The sequence below is a fragment of the Ambystoma mexicanum genome, chromosome 5p (genome assembly GCF_040938575.1).
Source record: "Ambystoma mexicanum isolate Mex_15411 chromosome 5p, UKY_AmexF1_1, whole genome shotgun sequence".
Taxonomy (NCBI): domain Eukaryota; kingdom Metazoa; phylum Chordata; class Amphibia; order Caudata; family Ambystomatidae; genus Ambystoma; species Ambystoma mexicanum.
The window spans coordinates 441,584,784-441,599,392 of NC_090930.1; the positions used below are offsets into that span (position 1 = coordinate 441,584,784).

General features: G+C 45.0%; 1 protein-coding gene and 1 pseudogene across 1 annotated transcript in view; both read left to right on the forward strand.

The window, feature by feature from the left end:
* Positions 1-14,609, forward strand: part of FRMD7 (FERM domain containing 7) — a 762,724-nt gene that overhangs the window by 387,388 nt on the left and 360,727 nt on the right. The gene's annotated exons all lie outside the window — the stretch shown is intronic.
* LOC138481660 (tubulin beta-4B chain pseudogene) lies at positions 11,471-12,914 on the forward strand (annotated as a pseudogene).

Below are 14,609 nucleotides of genomic sequence, written 5' to 3' on the forward strand. Positions count from 1 at the left end.
AGCCCAAAGGGGGTAGAAGGTAGCGCCGCATATCATTGTCTCGTCCAGTGCAGGTAAATAAGTGAAGATAAAGAGAAAACAGTAGGAGTCTCATATATTTAGTAGGCTCGGAGTAGTAATTTAGAATATTCTTTTTCCGTGTGAGCAGAACTCTTGGTGAGGTAGCTTGAGGAGTTCAGAGGTGGGGAGTGCATGAGAAAGCAAGGTTGAGGGGTATAAACTGAAACAATTAAAAAGGGGACCAAGGCGAAGGTAGTTCATGTTATATGTTTGTGTTTTATGTTCATGTGCGACAGTGTTACATGTTCTGTTAAGTAAGTGCCAATGTATTTGTGAATCGAAAAATAATTAAAGTTGATCAGGAAAATCAATAAAATGTGTGAATATTATGATAAACATGTTGAATAGTGGCAAATAAGGAACACTTTTTTAAATACTTTGTGGTTCCAGCAAAGTGGTGTAAGTAACAAAGTTGTTGAAATATTGTTGGCGCCAACGGTTAAACAAGGTTGAATAAGGAGTGTCATAAAATAGAGGCTGTTGGCTGATTGATTGTATATTTAACTCCAGAAAGTGAAGTGACCAAAAATAAGAGTACAAGTACACTATCATGGGAGGGACAACACCATTAGCGCACATTTGTCAGCATCTCCCTTTGTATAGTGTGAAAATACAAAAGTCTAATGATCAATGGGTGGTAGAAATAAAAGGAGACAGCGTAATGCCTTTATGGCCAAAGGGAGGGTCCTTCGACAAGAGGGTGTTAGATCTAGTATCAACACACTTGCTTGCGAAATACAGGGGAAGGCAATTGCAGAACAGAAGGGAAGTGCTAGATTTGTGGCGAATGTTCCAGAAAGTAACACCTACAGGCGAGGTAAGTAAGGACGCGATAGTTGAAAAAGAGAAGGTGCGGGAGGGAGGAGATGGGGATAGAGGGGGAGAATGCACGACAACCACAACAGAGAATGACACTACCAAAATATACCCGTTGATGACAAGGCCTGCAGTGGGATACAGTGAGCCCCTATATGTGCCAACATGCACAGCACCAACGACCCCGGCAGTGGTGTCTGCCACTGCGCATCCCCCATACGAAAGAGGGCTGTACGACCCAACCAGTGCCCCACCAGTGAATTTGGCACAGTTGACAGGAGATTTAGATAGACAGCTTGCACATGCACAATTAGAGATAATGCGGTTACAAGCCTTGTGCGACAGGGGCCAGATGTTGCCAGGGGGAGGGGAAGTACCACCATTAACATTGGGCAACCTCACACCTCCACCAAGCGGCACAGGGGGATCCACACCATCCCCACCACCATCGTCAGTGCCAATACCAAAAGGGCAAGAACAAAGTGGCAATCAGGTGAGTTTCTGTTCCATTTAAATGGCAAACCCATGAAAATAATATGGCCAGAAACACCAGATAGCCAGAGAGGGGACGCCTAAGAAGGAAGGGAACAAGAGGAGGAAGTAGAGGAAGTATGGAGTGATTTAGATGAGTATGAAGAGGGAGTGGCAGTGACGGGACCTCCATTGCCATTCCTATTCGAGGAAGATGATGAAAGAGCTGCACCAAGATGGCAGGGAAGGTTAAGACAAAGAGTAGGAAACATGCTGGTAAGTAAAAAAAAGGAAGGGAATGGTAAGCAAGAAAGGGGGAAAAACAAAGCTGCAAATGCCCCTAATACACAAAGGAGCAGGGAGGCCCCACTACATACCATGGGCACAGATGGATAAGAATAACTTGTTGAAACTTCTCCCTCCACTTTTGGGTGGGACGGGGAAATGGATATGTGCATTCGAAAAGAACACAGCGTGAGTACCACTGGCAATAGGGGATGTGAAAAGTTTTCTGGTGTACGCTGTTGGTGATCAAGCGGACACAGTGTGGGTGAAGGCAGGGTTCCCGGAAGTGACAATGAGCTGTGACTGCCATGACGGTTCGCCATTTAACAACGTTAGAGCACAGGTATGGGATGCGTTGCGGAGAACGTTTCCAGACATTCCAGATTTACACCTAGTGATGCAGTGCACTATGGGAGAGGAGGAGCCTACGCAATTCATCCTCTGGGTGCAAGACCTGTGGAGAAGTGAAACGGGTACGGCGTGGGATCAATCTACCGCCTTGTTCTACTTTATAATCAAAAAAGGGCTTCCGAAGGAGGTAAGAAGGCCTTGGATAAAATAGCTGGGATAGAAGCCAAGGGTTGGCCCGAGATTCAGAGCATAATTGTGCACCATTGTAGGAGGATCAAAGAAAGAGAAAAAGAGATAGCACAGCGAAGGTTGGCAGACGAGGCGATGTTAGTACAAAATAAATTAGTGAAGGTCGCAGCGCTGAATGCAGCAACATCAACTGACAGGAACGGCGAAAGAAGAGAGGGAGGGGGAAGCGCACCAGCCAGAATGGCCTCAACATGGGCGGCAAGTGGACAAGAGCAGTGGGATGGAGAGGAACAGTATGGAGGGCCCCGATGGCAAGGAAGGCCAGTAAGAGGACGAGGTGGGTGCAGAAGACCAAGAGGGGATAAGGTGGAATGGGAAATAGAGGATTTGGAGGGCTTGGGATGAGGGGAGGACCACAAGGGTCATGTTGAAACTGTGGGAGGTGGGGGCATTATTCAAGGGAATGTAGAATGCGACCCATGGGTTATTACCAAGGACAGCCCCCTATGGGAAATGAACAACAGTATGGTCACCCACACCCAGGAAGTCCCTATGGGTTACCCATGAGAATGGGTGGACAAAATGAGCAATATTATAATGAGCCCCAAATGCAACAAAGTCAGCAGCCCCAGCAACAACCACAGCAGAGGGGTATGCAACAGAAAATGGCAAGACAAAATACTGTAGGAAATGTGAACAATAACATGTTTGCAACATCTGCTAATGGCGCACCTGCACCTTTTTGCGGTGTAGCGGTGGTAGGAGATAACGTCTTCTCAGTTGCAGGAACAGAGACATATGCAGATTAGGAGAGCCCACAGAAAGCACCAGTGTGCCCAGTCCTATCCACTACTCTAAGTGCAGATGAGGAACCACTAGTGGGAGCAGAGATAGGAAAGAAACAGTTAATCTTTATGGTAGACACGGGAGCAGAAAAATCATGCCTTATGGAAGGCCGGTTCCCGCTCTCGAAAAGAAATTTGTAAACGCAAGGGTTCTCCGGGGCTATTTTAAAAGTTCCTTACACAAAAGATCTTGATATAATGGTGGGGGGAAAAACAGTGCACACACCTCTACTGTACCACGAAGACGCGCCAGTAAATTTTTCGGGGAAGAGACCTTTTGAGTAAATTAAACATGACTATCTCCTTTACTGAACGGGGGATAGTTTGTTCAACCCCAGGAGTGTGCCCTGTACGGGCGATGCTGATGATCAGCACAATGACAAACGAAGTTGCGTTAAGAAGGGTGCCCATTGACATGGGTATGTTCATTTATGCTATCAAGATGTTAGTACGGGTGGTGCCAGAGATAACAAGGAAAGAGTGGAAGGTACCCTCAGATTGTCTTCTGCCCAATTGTAAATACAGACATTGTGCCAGGAATAATTTTGCCTATTGACCTAGAGGGAGTGCAGGTCTCGAGCAAACGTATTGCAGTAATAGGACTGAACACACATGGGTGCGAGTGGAGAACAATACTGTGCATAGACCCAAACATAATGTTGCTCAATCTAACTGATGAAGAATTGTTCACTGTCAGTGAGAGTGACGGTGAAATAATAATGGAGATAAGTATACCTTGTGATATCATGATCCAGCATAGGGAAATACACAATCCTCTTATGGCTAGTGTAATCGTGCCACCCACCATATTTGAGAACGACATGGAGAAGGCCCCCAGGATGTAGGGCTACTACATAAAGTTACACCAATCACAATAAAATTAAAACCAGGAGCCATATTGCCAGAGTAAAACAGTACCCACTTTCCAGGGAGGCAGAGGAAGGAATACAAGAAACAATAAACACCCTGGTACAACAAGGGATAATAGTGCCATCTAATTCACCATGTAACACGGCAATTTTTCCAAATAAAAAAGCGAAGGGTGGGGCTTGGAGGATGATCCAGGACTTACGCCCACTTAATGACGTCATCCAGAAAGAATTCCCATTAGTTCCTAATCCAGCATCAATATTGTGTAGCATACCTAAAGATGCCACATGTTTCACAGTAGTGGATCTGAAGAATGCTTTCTTCTCAATTCCAATTGACCAAAGCTCTCAGTACCACAGAGCGTTCACGAACAATGCAGAAAACCGCAGAGATATTGTGAAAGCCCCAGCATTTTTAACAGGATTTTGCATGAAGATCTAGGAAACATTGATGTAGAAAGCAGAATAATACAATACGTAGATGATTTACTTGTCTGCAGCAAGAGTGAAGAGCAGTGCAGGGCCAATTCTATGACATTGTTGAATTTGTTGGCCACGAAAGGGTACAAAGTAGACAAAGGCAAACTGCAATATTGCCTAGCAGAAGTGCTCTACTAAGGACAGCTAATTTCAAAAGATGGCAAGAGGATATTGCCCAAGAGGGCAGCAGCCTTACGCCATATGATAATACCAAAAACAGTAAAGGACATGCAAATGTTTCTTGGCACCTGTAATTACTGCCGCACATGGATACTTGATTACGCGCCATACACACGCCCACTGCTACAAGGGCTGAAGGAAGCACAAAAGAATAATGTCCCAATAAAATGGACAAATGAGATGATGACACAGTATTTCAAATTGCAAGATCTCATTGCACATGCACCAGTTCTCACAAAACCAGATGATGACAGGGAATTCTACTTATTTTCACACTGCAATGGTACTTTAATGACTGCAGTGCTGATACAGAACGCATTGCTAGGTCACAAGCCACTAGCCTATTACAGCAGAACATTGGATTCAGTGATGCAAGAGCACTTTGCATGCGAACAAGCTCTCTCACTTCGCAATCGAAAAAAGCGCCACCATCATGATGGGATGCTCAGTGACCCTATATGCAGAGCACTCGCTCTTTGCTATCCTAAAGAGATCAAAATCAACATCAACGACATAAAGGGCGACAGCCTATGAAATAATAATATCCAGTCCAAATGTCCATGTGGTCAGGTGTAATACGGAGAACCACGCCACATTCATTACTGAACCATGCACTGTAGGAGACATGCAGGAACACGATTGTGCTACATATGAGGGAGAGGAGGATGATATTCCCAAATTCCAAAATAGTGGTGGTTGTAAGAAAGGAAGAGGAAGGATATGAGATCATTGAACAAAAACGCCTCCCCTCTCATTACTCCACACAAGCAGCAGAATTGACTGCACTAATTGAGGCGTTGTGCACTGCTAAAGGATGTCCAGTAATGATATATTCAGATTCGGCGTACGCCACAACAACAGTACACTCAGGGCTGTCAAGATGGCGAAGGAGAGAATTCCGGAGGGCAGATGGGTCACCAGTACAACATGCTGCATTACTAAATGAGCTGATAGATGCATTAGCAGAACCAACAGTAGTAGCAATGGTGAAATGCCAAGCTCATACCAACAACACGGACGCAATCTCATTGGGAAACGCGGCAGCAGACACAGCAGCGAAAGACGCTGCGTATTTCAATCTCCCACCAGCAATTGAATGTATTATCAAAGAGTACAGACACATTAGAAAAAGGATGCAATCATACACCATTATCCCAAATAATAGAGCTTTAAAGGCACGCACCGGTAGAAGAGCAAGAATTGTGGGTGAGGGTGCAAGCAGTCATCAACAGATTTAATATGGAGACAGGAACCAACAGGGAAAGTGGTGATGCGAGTGGAGTTTCTGGAAGTAGCGTTCCAACAGCTACACTTTCCGACACATGTATCTAAGCAACATATCGCAGCAGACATACAAAAACATTGGTTTGTAACAAACCTACAGGAACATTTGTCAAACTTCACTATCGAATGTACCACCTGTTAGTAGTACAGTTCAGGAATGACATTGAGAACACTACGAGGAACATTACCGCGTCCTGTGGGCCCGTTTAGAGAGCTCCATGTTGACTACACGGATATGGGAGAAAGATGTAATGGACATAGATACCTAATTGTGATAGTGTGCCGCTTTTCAAGCTGGGTAGAAGCTGGACCATGCCCCCACCCAGATGCAAAGTGTGCCGCAAAGTTCTTGGTGCGGGAGGTGTTCTCAAGGTGGGGCATATGTGATGTTATAAAATCAGATGATGGCACACACTTTGTGAATGACCTCTTCAAGGAAGTAACGTCATTACTGGGGGTCAAGCATAAACTGTGTTCGATTTATCACTCAATGGCTAATGGAGTGGTGGAAAAAATAAACGGCCTGCTCAAAAGTAAGTTATCAAAGTTGTGCAACACGCTCAAAAATAATTGGGTGTATTGCTTGTCCCTAGCCCTGTTCCAACTCAGAACGCAGCCAAGTAAAGACCACCATTTGAGCCTGCACAAAATAGTGACGGCCAGGCGCATTCATACGCCACTCTCCCCAGTAAGAAAAGCTTCAGATGCACACACAGCTGCCACAGTGCTAGGGGAAGAATTCAAGGAATACCTTACCCAGTTAACACGCACAGTGCATAGCATTGCATGACAAGTTGCACCACCCTTTACTGAAAATGCTGCGACAGACACTGCAATGCCAGCCCAAGACAGCCCAAAGGGTCAGTTAATGCCCGGATGAAATATGTATGTGCGAAGTTTTGTTCGGAGGTGGAACCCTGCAAGATTTCATGGCCCGTGTGAAGTGATTTACTGCACACCTACAGCTGTAAAGGTTAAGGGATTGAAATATTGGGTGCATCTGTCAGATGTGAGAAGAGCATGTGATAGTGCAATCCCTCAATGCGAGCAAACTAACAGCAATGAAGTAGCTAGTGGGTAGGAAAGTAACTATGAAAACAGTACAAAACAAAATGACGAAGAGGAAGAATTGAAAAGCATTAAGTAAGAAAGTAGTTATAACTGTCTCTCTCTCTCTCTCTCGCTCTCTGTTTTCTTTTTATCAAATTCCATGAAATGACAATCCACAGCCTGTACATAGACACAATGCTCATTATTGAAGAAAATTATGTTAGTTACAAACAAATGTAATAGCAATTGTATGTACGATAAATATAGAAAAATAGCATTAAAGTGTGCACACCATAGAAAGTATTATTTAAGCAATAAGTAGAAAGTAATGATAAAATGACAAACGTAATGAAATGAATAAATATGTATGCCTGTCGCTTAACAATTTCATATTGCCCCCTCCAGGTAACACAATGGCCGAAAGGAGTGCACTCACAAATAACAGCACAATTTCAGTTAGTGATAGGGTAGTTAATAGAGCTAATAAATATTATAATTTAGAATGCGGTGTGAAGTATTCTGCAATATTGCTTTCGGTTATGCTATTTTTTATGGCTTGGTACTATACTGTATTTTTCATTGTGGAGGACATGAAAAGGGGGGGTGGGGCACAGCTGATACAAGAAGGATCAATACATATATGGGCAGGTGTGGAAACATAATTATTCTGTTAATGATTATTCTGTTAATACAAACCACCCTACGTTGCACATTAATCGCACAGCAACAGCCCCCCTCCTTCCACTTGCTGCTATAAACCCGAGTAATGACAATAAAACCAACCGGTATGATGGTGATTACTTTTGGGAGAATGAATCTAACCTGATAAATATTGATGTACGGACAACTATAGAACCCACCTTGCAAGGAACTATAATGCACTTTTATGTTGCTGCTACCCAAGAGACCCCAGAACTACAGGCTTGGTACAATGTGAATGAACTCAATGGCACTTCATGGGCAGGAGTCTTTCCCATAAATTATCAAAAAGTAAAAACACTGAATAACCTGAAAGGGGGGAGGAGGAGACAGAAAAGGGGGGCGGGAGGCTAAAGATATGACATCTACCATGGCCTGGATTTAGATGAAATTGAAGACCCCCGCCACCCCGACCAATCAAATAAATGGTACTCAGACGAGAGCTGCTACGTCTGCTCTCTCATACCGCATGCATCAGGCACACCCAAAATAAGTACCCTTGTCAGACGCCCAGTGTTTAATTTATCTTGTATTATGTAGAATTCGGAGCACCTTCCAGGAACACACAATTACAATAGAATTGCTGCAGAATGAGAAAACATGCACAAACAGGCGCCAAGGATTAATCTGCATTAAACAACCATTCTTTGTCATAAAAGGAACAAGATTCACAGAAAACAAGTGGCATGACGAAACGATTGAGTGCAAAACTGAAGCACTCAGGGGACTAACTGAAGAAAACTTTCAATGGGTCAAAGAAATGTGTGCTCCTGTCTGGTCCCAGCACATCGCAAAACTCACCTGGGTTACCACATTAGAAAAACCCATCAAGATCCAAACAGAAATACCACATGAACTTTGTTTTCATGGAGAAGGCAAGGTACCAATGGGTGCTAACAAACAATGCAACAAAACAATAATTATTCCAGATATGAAAAAAGGTACAGCTGCGTTAATGGACATGTATTGGGGCTGTTGCAAACAAGCCTACCTGCATCTACCGGAATCATGGAGAGGTACTTGCGCCCTGGCCACCCTGCATTCAGCTCTGATGGTGATCCCAGAAAGCCATATCCAAGGAGGAAAAGGTTTGGCTGACATATCAGCAGCAGGGCAATCGGCTGGCACATCGGCAGCAGGGCAATCGGTTGACACATCGGCAGCGCCCCAACTAGCAATAACAGAACCCCCTTCATATGATCTGCTGTCGGAAAGTGACCTAAAGGACAGACTCTCCTGCAAAAAGCGGCCATCAAACTACATTTCCAACTAATCATCCGCTCTCCTTGCTGAGATTCCAACAAAATACAAACTTTTCAATTCTGCCGAGACATTCTTTGCTTCCCTCCTGACGCCAGGACTCCAAGCTTGAACAAACGCCAAAATGGTTACAGGTCGTTCGCTGGGAGCTGATCCAACTGGCCAACGACACGGAAGAGGGATTCAATGTGATCAAGGTGGAACTTCGCGCCTTGCGCCTAATAACAATGCAGAACCGGTACGTCCTAGACCTTCTCACAGCGATGGACGGCGGTGTTTGCCGAAAAATTTGGAACGCATGCTGTACATTCGTACCTTCTGAAGATGCAGATAATGGGACCCTCTCCCACGTGATCTCAGCAGTACACAGGTTGGGGGAGACAATGTCGAAAGAAGGAGAATAGAGCCAAGCAACTCATTTGACAATATGTTCAACTAGATACCATCCTGGTTCAACACTGTGATGAAAATTTTCATTTTTATTTTACTATTTTTCTGTGTGTGCCAACTAGGTATCCGATGCTATGCAAAATCTATGCCTAATTCAACAATGATGATGGTAACGATGGGCCAACAGACAACAGTGGCTACTATGATAGATGCACAAATGCAAACTGGAGAACCTAACTCCCCAAAGTATCGCATGACAGCTGTATATATCGCCAGAATGGGGACAGGGTCAATAATCTATATCACACCACCATAAAAGAACCAAGGGAGCTGCAATGGTACAGGGAAGTGTGGGTGGACCTGGATGGGGAAGGAGGAATATATATGACATGCACACCAGATGAATATGCACGGAAGGGCCATAGTTTAAGGAGCGTATGCAGGGCATGGATGCCAATAAAAGGAACACCTGCTTGGGATGAAGTGGTTGCAGAAGCAGAGTATATTGAAATAAGAATAATAAATAGTTTGTTACTTTAGATGTAACGAAAGGGGGGAATGTGTGGGAGTGAGGGGTCGTTTGGGCCTCTGCCATACATTCAGTACAGCTTGGACCATGTGCTCTTCCAATGGTGGGGGATGCCTCCATCGCTGTTATGTTAATATAGGCCTTAGGCTGGCATTGGCGTAGATGGAGCTGTTGCACAAGACACGTGGCATCCATTTTGTGCACCCTCGACTCCATCTTTTTAACTAGGCCTTACTACGCTAATACGAAAAGGCTTCTCTCCCCTTAGCAGCGCCACGCACAGGGCCCCCACCTTTTGTCACTGTGTATGAAGGTTTCGCCGCTCCATTCTCACACTCAAGCCAGAGGCAATAGCAACAAAAAAAAATGTAACATCTCGCTCTTCCTCTGAGATCACTGCCCCGCGTGTGAACTGGCCTGAGCCAGGACTTGCAGCTCATCCACCTCCACAAACCTGCCCATGCCCGCTCACCCTTGCTGTTGGAAAATTACTGCCAGTATAACCCTGTGTCCCTGCAAGGTATTCTCTTGATGTACCAGATATGTGACCGTGCCATGAAGCCCACCCCAGCATGCCCTTAGTTAAAATCAGACCTCTGTCACAGTATATTGCCTCCAACAACTAACAAGCGCCAACTTCCCCCCCAGCCTCTTTGATAAGCCCAGACCCACCCCGCAATCGATGTTATCATATTGGTCAAGACCCTTAACCTGGTACCCCATATAAGTCCCAATAAGTAATGGTGCGATTACGGGAATACAATTTATAGGTTCATGATGATTTGTTCAAAGGAGTTGCAATGACTATTATTTAGTGCATGTTTTGTTGTAGTATATTATGTTAGCTTAGTTAGCGGCCACCCTGCCTCACAGCGATCTGGCCCTGACCCCCGCTTGGACACAGACAGATGGACCTCGTGACGCTCACCCTCCCACCAGCTCAGCAGCCAACCACGGAGGAGCAGCAACTATTTGCGCCTATACAACATGAGCTTGTGTCCAACCACGATGAACTTTGTAACATTCCTGTCTAACATCACTTATGATGTTTCCTGCCCTTATAATCAATTGTAAGTGTATTGTTTGCCAGAGCGCTCTCGGGCAGCAGAGTTCTCTGAATGGCAATTCTTGATAAAAAAGACTAACTCTGGCAACCTATTCTCTTAGTCTCATTCCCCGTTGGGGTGTGTCTATTTATTTATATTTCACGTGCTAAGACGGGGATGGGCCTTTACACTAACATAAAGAGGACACGCCAGAAAGCTGCTGCAGACCAAGCCTCCATGCCCCAAGCCATCTCCCAGATGTCGAGGAGTTACCGAAACACACCTCATGAGACAACCGGCCGAATCCCAGCAGAACCCATGATAAAGTACAAGCCACGAACGAGGCTACCACAGCTGAAGGACTACACCCCGGCTGAAGACAACGAAATCAGAGAACGAGAGGCCGAGAAGAGGAGGAAGGCCAAAGAGTGGACTGACCAGAAGCAGAAATCCAAAGAGCCTCAGATCCCAGTAGGCGAGGCAACGGAAAACGGATCCAGATACAGACCCAAGCCCTTCATAGTCACTGAAGTGAAAGGGCCAATGATCACGGCCTCAGGAGACTACGGGGAGATAACCCGGAATGCATCTTTCTTCCGTAAACTGTTCAAGAGGACCATGAAGGCGAATCACTGAAGACTTCTGACGTCTGGTCTGATTATCTGGTGAAGATAATACACATGAAAAAAGAATATGAGGGAAATTGTCCACCTGCAGGCCGGCCAGTGCAGCAACCAGATTGGAGCCAAGTTCTGGGAAGTGATAAGCGATGAACTTGGCATTGATCCCACTGGTACATACCATGGCAACAGTGATCTTCAACTGGATAGAATCAATGTCTACTACAACGAAGCTACAGGTGGGAAATATGTGCCCCGTGCGGTTTTGGTGGATCTTGAGCCAGGAACTATGGACCAGATCTTCAGGCCAGATAACTTTGTCTTCGGTCAGAGTGGTGCTGGTAACAACTGGGCAAAGGGGCAATATACAGAAGGTGCCGAACTTGTGGACTCAGTATTAGATGTAGTGAGGAAAGAAGCAGAGAGCTGTGATTTCCTTCAAGGATTTCAGCTCACCCACTCATTGGGAGGTGGTACTGGCTCTGGAATGGGTACACTTCTAATCAGCAAAATCTGTGAGGAGTACCCAGACAGAATAATGAACACTTTCAGTGTGGTGCCATCCCCCAAAAGTATCAGACACTGTTGTTGAACCATACAATGCCACACTTTCTGTTCACCAGCTGGTAGAAAACACTGACGAAACCTACTGTATTGATAATGAAGCACTGTATGACATCTGCTTCAGAACCTTGATGTTTACCACTCCAATTTACGGTGATTTCAATCATTTAGTGTCTGCAACTATGAGTGGTGTTAGTACCTGCTTGTGGTTCCCTGGTCATCTAAATGCTGACTTGCATGAACTTGCAGTAAACATGGTCCCCTTCCCCAGGTTGCACTTCTTCATGCCAGGCTTTGCCCCACTCACAAGTCATGGTAGCCAACAGTACCGTGCCTTAACTGTTCCAGAGCTAACGCAGAAGATGTTTGATGCTAAAAACATGATGGCTGCTTGTGATCCACATCATGGCCAGTACCTTACTGTGGCTGCTGTGTTCAGGGGCCACATGTCCATGAAGGAAGTGGATGAGCAGATGCTTAATGTGCAGAACAAAATCAGCAGCTATTTTGTTGAATGGATTCCAAACAATGTCAAAACTGCTGTGTGTGACATTCCTCCACGTGGGTTGAAAATGTCTGCTACTTTCATTGGTCATCCAAGAGCAATTCAAACACATTTCTGAGCAGTTCACTTCTGTGTTCCGCCGCAAGGCCTTTTTGCATTGGTATACAGGGGAGGGTATGGATGAAATGGAGTTGACAGAAGCCGAGAGCAACATGAATGATCTTGTGTCGGAGTATCAACAATATCAGGATGCTACAGCTGAGGAGGAAGGAGAGTTTGAGGAGGAGGCAGAAGAGGAAGTTGCATAAAACTAACATGTCTGTAAATTTGGTTGTAAGATGTTTATTTGTTAACGAGAACCTGTTTAACTGCATTGTTTGTTTGTTGCCCTGCTCCTTGTGTTCTGCATTCTGTTTCATTTGCAATGCTGTACAGACCTGCACCACAATAAAAAAGAAAATTAAAAAAAAGAATTTAAAAAAAAAGAAGATCATGAAGCAAGACACCCGTGGTGGAAGATGAAGCAGAAGAAGAGGAACCCAAGACAGAGCCGCCGGCGCACCCTCTGCCAAAGAAACCTGGTGAGGATGCTGAGGACCCGCACGGCCACCCACAGTGGACCATACGAAAACCCACTTGTCTCATCGAACAGATGTAGGCCACGGATTTACGTGATAAGTAAGGGGGGGGGTGTTGTGGGCAAGGGAGAGTTGTCCCTTTTAAGGGAAAATGAAACAAGAGACTGGGGGGGGGCGACTACAGGGAAGCGGGAGGGAACGCACGTGGAGAGGCAGTGAAAGCCTGGCGAATAAAGGAGCAAGACGTGAACCCATAGAGTCTGTGTATATGTGCATGAATGGGCCAGTTTAGAATGTAACAGACAACTGCAGGAAAAATTATTACTGAACTGTTAAACTTGTCAGTCAAAGATTGCAGTAAACCCTTTGTGTATGGGTTCACATTCATTTAAGGCACTTCTCTTAGGCAGTGGCTTTTTCCCTGACCTTTCCTCTGTGTTGGTGCTGCTGACTATCCTCTTGCTGCCAACCCACACTAATGTGGTGCTGTTGCTGCGTATTGCAGTAGTGGAGGAGCAATGTTATGCAGAGGGCTGAAGAAGTGTGTGGGTGTGGCCAACACAAGCAACCAGCGATGTTACCTTCCAACTCATTGTTATTAATGAAAATGAATAACTACCACTCTGTTGTCTACGTGGGTCATCAGGTTCATGAATAACAATGCACAGACACAGGGTGAAAAGGAATGTGGCCAGTGCATACTGTTGTTGCTTGATGTGTGACAACTTGTGAATGAGATTTAACAATAAAGTTGCCAAAACACAACCTCATAATCAGAATGAGTCTAAGAAAGTAAGTTCCGGGCTCTGAAATAAGTGCTGGGGCTGAGACCCCACAAATTAAGCACTTGTTTTTATAGAAAATGAGCCCCAATGCGTCGCCTTTGGCATCAGTTAATGCAAAAAAGCTTGTCAGATGTCCATGGGTGGAAAATGTACAATGGGCCCTCTTAGAGCTGTTTGCATGAATCAATATGCTAGCATCAGGGTTTCACAATCCAAGGAAATAATACATCTAAGGCTGGGACTCTGATGCAAGAACATAATGGGCTGATTGAATCAACACCATTTGTGCTTTTAAACATACTTTCCCGTCAACAATCTGTTTGATCCACTACCACTGATTACACACACATGCACCCCTTCTACCACAAGCGTACACCCGTCCCTTGAAGCCCCTTATACCTTTCCATTTGTTTGTCTCCTTTCTTTTCTACTTCTGCTTCCCTATTCTTGGCACTTTTTTCCCCAGTTCCTTTCCAACACAGACCACTGTTTGCTTCACTCCAGGCAAAGGTACAATACTACCCAATCCGCATAAGCCTTGATGCATAAGAGCCCTACGGTGCTGATGGGCACAATATGAACACTTTTTTACATAACATAACATGAACTATTGTGATATATTGTAAGCATATTGTCATACGGGCCAGCTCTATGCCATACTGGCAGCTCTATCATATGTGAGTAGCAACCAGTGTGAGCTGCAGCAATCCCAACAGCGGTAGGCTTTTGCAACTGTGATTCTTCTAAATTACT